Here is a 10,441-nt window from a genome sequence, read left to right on the forward strand (position 1 = left end):
AACAGGAACAGACTCTAACCTACCTGCAAACTCATGCACCTTGATGACTCTGTGTAAATTATTGATTTGCACTGTGGTTCTGTAAACGGCAAAATGAGTCCTATAGGAGGAGGGTTAGGCAAACTTTGATAAATAATATCTTAACATTTTTTGGGTGCTTATCCCACTGTCTCTTCCTCAATATGCTAATAATAATACTATATTAGTAATAATACTAGTATAATAGTAATAGGTAATACTTATTTAGTACTTACTATGTGCCAGGCACTGTCTAAATACTTCATATGAATTAAATTGTACTTACAACCACCTCATGAGGTAGACATTGTTATTATCATTATTTTACTAAGGAAATGAAGTCACTAAGGGGTTAGAACTCAGTCCAAGGTCAAACAGCTTGTAAGTGCTGGAGCCAGGATTCAAACCTAAGGAGTCTAAGGGCAGATTTGAGTTGCTCCAAACACCATAGAGACCAGCATTTCCTTCCGAAGTCTCCGCTTGGGTCGTCACTTTAAGTAATGATGTTAATCATCATAAAGTCATAAGACATTGTATTTTTGAGTCAGGCCCAGTGCTCTGTGCTCCATGTGAATTATCTTATTGTGTGTCCACAGCAACCCTGAAAAGTCAGAGTTCTTTTCACGTCCATTGTGCAGAGGAGGGAACTGAGGTTTACAGAAGTTAAATAACTTGCTCAAGGTCAAAGTGTTTAAGTGGTAGAACCCAGGTGAAAACCCAGGTCTGCTCCTCTCCAACTTGACTTCCATAGGTTACTATAACACACTACCTTGAATGGATGGGGGTGAAATCATTACCTATAGGCATTGGTTTGAATTCTCTGATTGCACCCTTTAGTGTATCAGGAAGTGCTAAGTATGTAACTTCCAGGCATAAAAGTTCTCATGAAACAACTTTCCCTTGGGGAAGATTTTACCTGCAATATCATTTTCTGCAAACACATGAAGGTGGTTGAGAATCCTTGGGTAACTAATGTTAGGACCAAAGTAACTGGGACTACAATTACCAGAAGTCGTTGTTATAATTAGGGAGCAACAAGGATCATGCCAACAAACATCCTCCCCCAGTCCTCACTGGGCACAGATATCTTAATCCCAGGGAGAGTTTTAGGGAGACCCTGTTTCAGTTGAGATTACCCCAGAAGTGACTTTGAGCAAAGATTTAAGTGCAAGTAGTTCATTTGGGAGGTGCAGAGGACACTAGTGGGGTAGTGGAGAAGTGGTACAGGGAAGACAAGGCAGCCAATAAAACGTGCATTGTTGGTAAGCTGGCACAGTGGGTGGCTAGAGTCTAGCCCTAGAAGGAAATATTGAGAAATGGTGTACAACACAGGACTCAGAATTATCCCACTCGAGGGGCCAGGAAGCTGGGATGTTTATATGCCAACTCTCAAGACTCATTGGTTAAGGTCTCCTTCCCGGGTTAAATCCCTAGCACTTCTGGTGGGCTCTGCAGGGGTAATACAGCCTTCTGCAGACCCAGAAAAGATCTTCAGAGAGGCAGACACTGGCAGTTGGAAGTCAGCCACCAAATAGCTAGGGGCAGGTGACTCTCTGACAGCATCTGTGGTATCCTTTAGCTATGGCTGAAGACAAATGGTATTTCAATACTTTGGAGGGGGGCAGACCCGGTTTTTCACCTGGGTTCCACCACTTAAACACTTCGACCTTGAGCAAGTTATTTAATTTCTCTAAACCTCAGTTCCCTCCTCTACAAAATGGAGGTGAAAAGAGTTCTGACTTCTCAGGGTTGCTGTGGACACACAATGAGGTCACTCACGTGGAGCACAGAGGACTGGGCCTGACTCAAAAATACAATGTCTTATGACTTTATGATGATTAACATCATTACTTAAAGTGACGATCCAAGAGGAGACTTCAGAAGGAAATGCTGGTCTCTATGGAGCTTGGAGCAACTCAACACTTGCCAAACAATTTAGAGCTGTCAAAAGAATTCAAACTGCGTGAGGCATCTACAAGCATTTTCTTCTTTTCCTCCCCCAAAAGGTCAAACATATGCTTGGAGTGGGACATTTCCTTCAATCACTTTCAAAATAACAATTTGTTGGAACATTTGTATTAACCTTGAAACTTGTCCAATCTGCTGAGAAATGAGAAGCTACACTGACATGTATGATAATAAAGTCCCCAACAAACCTGGTCAACAAATGACACATGGACCCTCTCTTTGCACATAATTGAATGATTTTTTAAATGCCAAATGTGATCGGCACACAGAGCTGGTCCTCTCAAGGGGGAGTGTTTATATGGCAAACTGCCAAAAGAGGATGCACTGCTTTGCTTTAATAAAGAGGTAACAGCAACAATGTTTTTTTCCTTAGCCATGAGTCAGGTGTGGACCAGCATGTGGGAAGGTGACGGATCCAAAAGCTGAAGGCCCAAAGGGGCCGAGTGCAGTGGCTCATGTCTGTAATTGTAGCATTTTAGGGGGTCGAGGCAGGAGGATCTTTTGAGTCTAGGAGTTTGAGACCAGCCAAGGCAAGATAGGGAGACTGCATCTCTCCAAAAAAAAAAAAGATTAAGTCGGGCATGATGGTGTGTACCTATAATCCCAGCTACTCGGGAGGCTGAGGTGGGAGGATGCTTGAGCCTAGGAGGTCAAGGCTACAGTGAGCTACGATTGCACCACTGCACTCCAGCTTGGGTGACAGAGTGTGACCCTGTCTCGAAAAATTAAAAAACAAAAGATAAAGATGCAGAAGGACCACCTGCAGGGAGACATTTCATTGGTGAAGACCTTATGTGCTCAATTAATCAGGTGTGAGAAGGTGGTTGCCTTGGACTTGGTCCCCGGGGAACAGATTTGTATGTGGAAGGCTGGTAGGGACGTTTCCTAGGCAACACTCTTGTAAGGAAGTAGGGAAGGCAGCGTCAGGCAAAGGGGGAAACTGATCTCCAATATGGCTACAACTGGTGCCTCTGTCAATCTTATGGGGAGCTCTGGAGCTGGGATGGTCCTTCAGGGGTGTCCCACATTGTGGCAAGGCGGCAGGAACCAATATATTTTTAAATTTTTTTCATATGTTGTTATTACATTTTGCCAAAGTAGGAGAATGAATAGAATGTATTTTATTTAACAGCTTTTAGCTACATTTATAACTTGCAGACATCCAGAAACAGGCTATGTGTGCCTCTACTTTTCATCCTGCCCTGGGACCTACAAATGTTGGAGGAAGCATCAAGGAAGGTGTCCAGTCTCAGAAGCTTTGAATTCACATGCGTGATTACCTGTGTGGAGTTAGCACAAGCAAGGAAAGAAAGTTCTGCCACTTTCTGACTATGTGATTTTGTCTGCCAAAAGTGGGCACTGGTTTTATGACCCTCTTTCTCAGATGCAGAAACTGAGGATCAGAGTGCTTTATTCTCTTGTTCAAATCATGCGGCTGTTGGTAAGTAGTAGAGCCAGGACTGAATCTAGGCAAACTGATCCCAGTGCCTGTACACTGAATGACTCTGTGTCCAAGGCTGAGCAGGAATCTGATCAATTCTGAAGGTGCTTGCGCTGGGTCCACCTCTCTACTTTCTGAAATTCTGTTAGAATTTTAAGGCACAAATGTCACCTCCTCCATGAAGCCTTTTCCGATTTTCCTCAGCCATATTTTTTTCTCCACTTTGCTTGTCTTTCTCATAAGTACATAAGCTTATATACCCTGACTAGTATTAAAATTACCTTATGTGTATCTCATCTCTTCCCAGGACTTGTACATAATTTCCTTGATGTCAGGGAGCTTGCCATATTCCCATATCTGCATCACTTTATATTAGTTTTTTCTTGCACCATAACAAATTCTCACAATTTTACCAGTTTAAAACAACACAGAATGAGAGAAAACATTTGCAAACTACTCATCTAACAGGAGACACATATCTAGAATATACAAGGAACCCAAACAACAGAAAAAAAAAATTTCATTAAAAATGGGCAAAGGACATGAGTACATATTTCTCAAAAGACATACAAATGGCCAACAGATATATGAAAAAAATGCTCAACATCACGAATCATCAGGGAAATGCAAATCAAAACCACAATGAGATATCATCTTACCCGAGTTAGAATGGCTATTATTAAAAGGACAAAAAATAACAGATGTTAGTAAGGATGTGGAGAAAAGGAAATTCCACATGGTTAATGAGAATGTAAATTAGTACAACCTTTATGGAAAACAGAGTGGAGATTTCTCAAGAAAGTAAAAATAGAACTATTGCACAATCCAGCAAGCTCACTACTAGGTATGTATCCAAAGGAAAAGAAATCAATCTATCAAAGGGTTACATGCACTTCCATGTTTATTGCAGCACTATTCACAATAACAAAAATATCAAATCAACCTAAGCATCCATCAACAGATGAATGGATAAAGAAAATATGGTAGAGGTATACAATGGAATACCATGCAGCCATAAAAATGAATGCAACCCATCATTTGAAGGAACTTGGATGGAATGGGGAGATATTATGTGAAGTGGTTAAGTGAAATAAGCCAGGCACAGAAAGACAAATACTGCATGTTTTCACTCATATATATGAGGCAGCTAAAAACATTGATTGTGTGGAGATAGAGATTGTGTGGAGGTAGAGTGAAATGATAGATATGAGACTAAGAAAGAGGTTGGTTAATGAATACAAACATACAATTAGGTAGAGGGAATAAGTTATAAGATTTGGTAGCATTGTAGGGTGAGTATAGTTAACAACGACGTATTGCATTTTTCAAAATAGCAAGAAGAGGAGACTTGAATGTACCTAACACATAGAAATGATAAATATTTGAGTGATAGATACCTCAAATACCCGAAATAGAATTACACATTCTTCGCATGTAACAAAATTTCACATGTACCCCATACGTAGATACAAATATATTAGAAATAGGTAAAGGGTAAATCTGAAAAATAAAAAAAAAGGTAAAAAATGACAAAACAACACAAAGTTATTATCTCATAGTTTCTGTGGGTCAGAAGTCTGGGCTCAGAGTCCTCTTCCAAATTTGCTAGTTGGCTGAATTCATTTCCTTGCATTTGTAGGACTAAGGTTCCCATGCTCCCGCTAGTTGTTGGCCAGGAACTGCCTTCAGCTCCTAGAGTCTGCCCATAGTTCCTTGCCACGTAGCTCCCATAAGCAGTTCACAGCATGGATGTTTGCTTTATTCCCAGACAACTGGAGTGCATCTCTCTGACTTTCTTTTCTGTAACCTGCTGAAGAAAATTTGATTTTAAAGCACTCACATGGTTAGGTCAGGCCCTCAGGATAATCTCCCTTTTGCCATAAAATTTAACAATCACAGATGTGATACAGTTATATTCACAGGTTCAACCCATACTCGAAGGGGGAGGGATTTTACAAGGATGAGGGCCCTTGGGGATCTTATAATTCTCCTACCATACTGTCTACCACCTGAAATGTATCCTGTGAAAGTTTGCAACGTAGTGAGTGATTCTTCATTTAATTTTCCTAGTTGATTGCACGTAGCATGGAAGCAAAGTGGCATATAAGCAAAGAATAACCCAGGAGTCCCGCATTCCTTCAGTCTTGGAGATAAAAGAAGGAACTTATATCAAAGGGGGCAGACGTGATTTTGGTCACTCTTATGCCCTGAATTCAATGTTTCCACCAGGTAAGTATACAGCTGAGGGGATGCAAGATGATTTTTAAGTGTTGCATAGGCATGATAATAAGTAATATTGAAGCACAGGGTGAAAAACTTATTCCCTTCTAAATTCTTTCCCTATGCCTCATATTATATTGAGGAGAAAGCCTCAGTTTGGTGCCACTATTTCTTTTAACACCTCCTACATTTGGGAATCTCCCTTTTAACCAAGAGAAGGATGGTTCAGGCTCAGAAAGAGGCAACATTAACAAGGTAGCACTGAACAGCATTTTTGTTTATATTGGGCCCATTTTTAGTTCTTTTTAAATTATGACCATGATACCAACTTTTACTTATAGTACTGGTAAAGTATTTGCTTATTAAACTTTTAATTAAAGAAAAAAGTCAACATTAATTTAAATAAAATTTTTATGTAAATAATAGTATAGGTGGTTTATGGATATGGCAAAAGTCATTGATATTGGATGTGAACGATGGAAGTTGGGAAAGGATGCTTGAATCCAGGGATAACACTGGCTGCAATACCTGTGCTGGGGCTAAACCTGAAGGTGAGAGTTACAGGGTAGGCTCAATTGCTAGCACTTGGGAAAAGAGTGGGACAACGCCTTGTGAATAGCCTGGGAACTGGGAGCCTGGCTTCTTATCTTAGCTCAGCCATTTACCAGCCGTGTGACTTTGTGCAACTTTGAGCAACTTTGAGCATTCACTTTCCTGTCTGGACTTGTAGGGTTCTCATTGTGAAATAAGGAATTTGGATCTCATGGTCTCCAGTGTTCCTTCGAACCATGATATTTTATGATCCTGTGAATGAGGCAGGCCATTGTAGTTATTTTGACCCAATTTTAATATGTTGCTACAAAAAAAAACCCTCTTCATAGCCGATCATGTAAAGTGGAGTTTTTCAACCTCTGCACTATTGACACTGGGGGCTCAATAATTATTTGTTGTGGGAGCTGTCCTGTATATTGTAGGATGTTTAGCAGCAACCGTGGACTCTACCTGCACGTAACAGTAGCAGCCCACCAGTGGTGACAACCGAAAATGCCTCCAGATATTGCCAAATATCTCCTAGTGGGCAAAATTGCCCTGGTTGGAAATCACCAGTTTAGTGAAAACTCACCGGTTTTGTGTTCCATTGGTTCTAATGGTATAATGCTGCTCAAACTCCACCAGCAGTTCTTTTAGTCTGCAAGTTGCCTTCCATGGAGCAATAGGAGACACTAGGCCACTGGATTTATCAATTGATTCATTGATTAATTCACTCATGAATAATTTATTTCACATGTACATATTGAACACTAGGCATACAATGGCAAACAAGAACTTTCAAGAACCCACAGCTGGCCACCATTGATTTATGCATCATTTCTTGCAAAACATACTAATCTATTACTTGTGTGCCTATTCTACATCTAACACATATTTCTTGCATTTCTAGTTTTTATCAAGCATTATGATGAAATACTGACACAATAAACAGAACACACATGCTAACTGCCTTTAAGAAGATTCCAGTGTGCAAGGCATTCTGCTAGACATTGGTTGGCACTGCACTATAATGAGCGAATATGAATATGATGGATTGAATGCTACTTCAAGTAGGCTTCAATGCAGTGAGGACAATCAGGTGCACGTCTAATTAAGTCTTTAGGAAGACAAGAAATGGAGAGATTCCTTCCAGGGAGGAGAGAACTCTGCGTACTCCGGCTGGGAAGAGTACACAGACCTTTATGAATGCATTTGAACTAATTAATTAAATACAACATTTGTAAAGTGTTACTATATATCCCTTTGAGAGATGAAAAAACCTCTTCAGAAGGTTAAAGAAGTTGTCTAAGCTTACCTAGTGGAACACAGTAAACAAAGGGAGGGGTAGGGGAAGGAACTCAAGTCCAGGCCTATCTATCAGGCACCAAAGCCCCATGAATGTGTTTACATTGACAGCCAGATACTAAAGGGTGTGGGGAAATTTCTCAGAGAAAGACAGATAGAAATTATAGAAGAGTGAGGAAGCCACATCAGTAACTAAACATCTACAGATAATCATCATTAAGAAGGCGGCGTAAGAGTAAACGTATGACTCTTCCTGGTTTCAGGAGTCTAGGCTTTCCAAAAAATCCAGTCCAGTGGGAAAGACATGATGTGGCTGAGATGGAGAGAATATGAGGTGGCCGCAGCAGAAAAGTTGAGCACAATTTGAATGAAGGAAAATTTGTGGCCAAATTCAAGGTGAGCTGCATGGGACTTAGTATTATCTTGCTTTTGTTGTTTTAGATCTTTGAAACCCTCTTTATGAAACATATTGAAGTAAACTTTTTCTCATTCTTACTTTTTTAGTCTTGGTTTTTTCCCAAAATTTACTTGGAAAACAAATTCAAATCTCAAAGACTTTCCCCATTACTGGAGAAAGAAATCTCTGCAAGCTCTTTACTAGTCTCACTACTGAATGAACTGTCTTACCACAGAGGTCATTTTACACATTTGGCTAAGGAACAGGGGAATATTTTCAGTACATGCTGTACAAAAGTAAAGCATGTGTTTCCACCACATGATTTTATGTCTATTTGCTGCCCTTCCCCAGTGATTTGTGATTTTTTCATAAATAATACAAAATCTGAGAGCAAATGAAGTAATTTTTATCTTGTTCCATCAAAGGATTTCTGTTGAAGTGAATCCTACTCTTTTTTTTTTTTTTTTTTTGGGTAATGGTCTTTAAATATCTTGAGAGACTAGTTATGTCTAGCCACAAATGCCATAATGCTAAATAGAAATTTTCCAAGAATCCTATTGCAGTGTGGGTCTTTAAAATATAATAAGGTAGAACATTCAGAAGAGATGGTATTATAGCTGCATTGTTACAAATTGTCGACTTTTCAATCTTTGAGAATTGAGCGTTTGGGAAACTCACTGTACTTACCTTGATGGGCTCCGAAGAACAGTAACTACTAATGCTGATGTGGATTTCTTTTGGAAAAAAGCAAAGCAATTAATCCAAATGGGTGTGTCTGTGTCTCTACTAGATTATAGGCTCAATGAGGTCAGGGAGAGGGGCTTTAGTATCTCTCATAGCACTTGGCATAGTCACTTGTATTTTGGGGTGCTGGTACTGCCTGGGTACCTGTATTTAAAAGGTGCAGTGATTTTCTAACCAGTTGCAAAACAATTTGGTAGCTTGAAATTAGCCATAGTAGGAATATTTACTTCACAGAAGTTGATAAACACTACCAACCAGGGGTTTATTTTGTGTGTGTATGCATTTGTATGTGCACTTGGTTTGTTTGTTTTGTTTTGAGAGCTGGTTTACCAACACACTGAAGCATATAATCCAGTACCCAGGAACTGTTTGCTCATTTACAATTTAGAAGCCTCCATTTTGGGGAAATAACAACAATGAAATCCTAAACTAATATTCAATTTAGTTAGAATTTTTTCCTTTGTTGCCTGGAACTCACTCTGGACTTCACTTCTCCCTCAATAACTTCGTTTCACAGTATGTGTGAAGAGACTAGGGTAGAGAATTATCACAATTTTCCAAACATAAAAAATACTTGTCATATAGGCTATGTCTATGCAAAGAAAGCATTTCGAACTTTACTGTATATTATACTCAGTTCACACCGTCTTTCCTCTTTAGAATTAATACTCTGATACGTCCCTCATTGTAATTAATACTCTGATTCTATTTTGGAACTCAACGGTATACAAATCACTTTCCCAGGAACCAAAGGATGCTTAGCATGACTAAGAACTAGTTATGCTGTTTGATATTCCTTATCTCGCAGAAGGAAGAGAAGATAGCATTTGAGAGAATCTGGGTATGGCCACTATTATCTTGTTACCGTGATGTGTAGAGTCAATATCCATAGGAAGTGATAGGACAGAGCCAGGGTCACCTCTTAGAGCTAGAAAAAAAGCATGAGACAAGGTGTAAAATCAAGTAAGGTATAGATCAGAGAGTGTCAATGCAAGAGGAGATTTGGTGGGGATAGTGGGGAGCTAGACTCAATAATTCTAGAACTGAAGTCTGGGCAATGAGATAATCCCAGTATTGAGCTGTAGGCCTGGGAATGGCAATTGTTCCAGTCCTGGTGACTGTGGGCATGGGTGTGTTGAGACCATGGAGAAGGACACTAGTAAAACCTATGACTGCAAAGGGCTTGCAGCTGGCTTGAAGAGCCATTAAATATGCAAGAAAATGGATCTTATAATGAAGTCAAAAGAAGAAAGTGTTAAGTATGTGGCAAGGATTGAAATGCAGCACATCTCTGGATTAATGACTTCAAGGATGAGGTAGGATTTTAAATGGTCTTCAAAAGATGGGTAGAAAGAGGCAGTAGGTGAAAATGGTTTGAGTAAGCACAAATGAGGAAAATGCTTAACGTGATATTGGCAGATGAGGATGGTACCCGACTGACTGGAGTACAGGAAGATTTACCATAGCTACATTTGGATAGTTACAGGTTTTGGTTAATAGGGTCACCGAAACATTGATTTTTATTAAGAATTAAAATGCCATAACATTTTTAATGTTAAAAGAACACAAAAACATATACTTGAGAATGAAACTGGATTCAACAAAACTGTATTATCTAAAGTCCTTAAATGTGTGCACTTCATCGTGATCAACATTTTTTGTACACTTTACACATTTCTGAAGACTAAGTTGGAGGATACCAAGATAAACCATACATGGTTTTGCCTTAAAAGGGTAGAGGAGAGAGAGCTAATATATGGGTGATGGCAACACAATGAAAATCATAAATGCTTTTAAGAGGAATATGGATAAAACAC

This window comes from Symphalangus syndactylus, chromosome 11 (assembly GCF_028878055.3).
Source record: "Symphalangus syndactylus isolate Jambi chromosome 11, NHGRI_mSymSyn1-v2.1_pri, whole genome shotgun sequence".
Classification (NCBI taxonomy): domain Eukaryota; kingdom Metazoa; phylum Chordata; class Mammalia; order Primates; family Hylobatidae; genus Symphalangus; species Symphalangus syndactylus.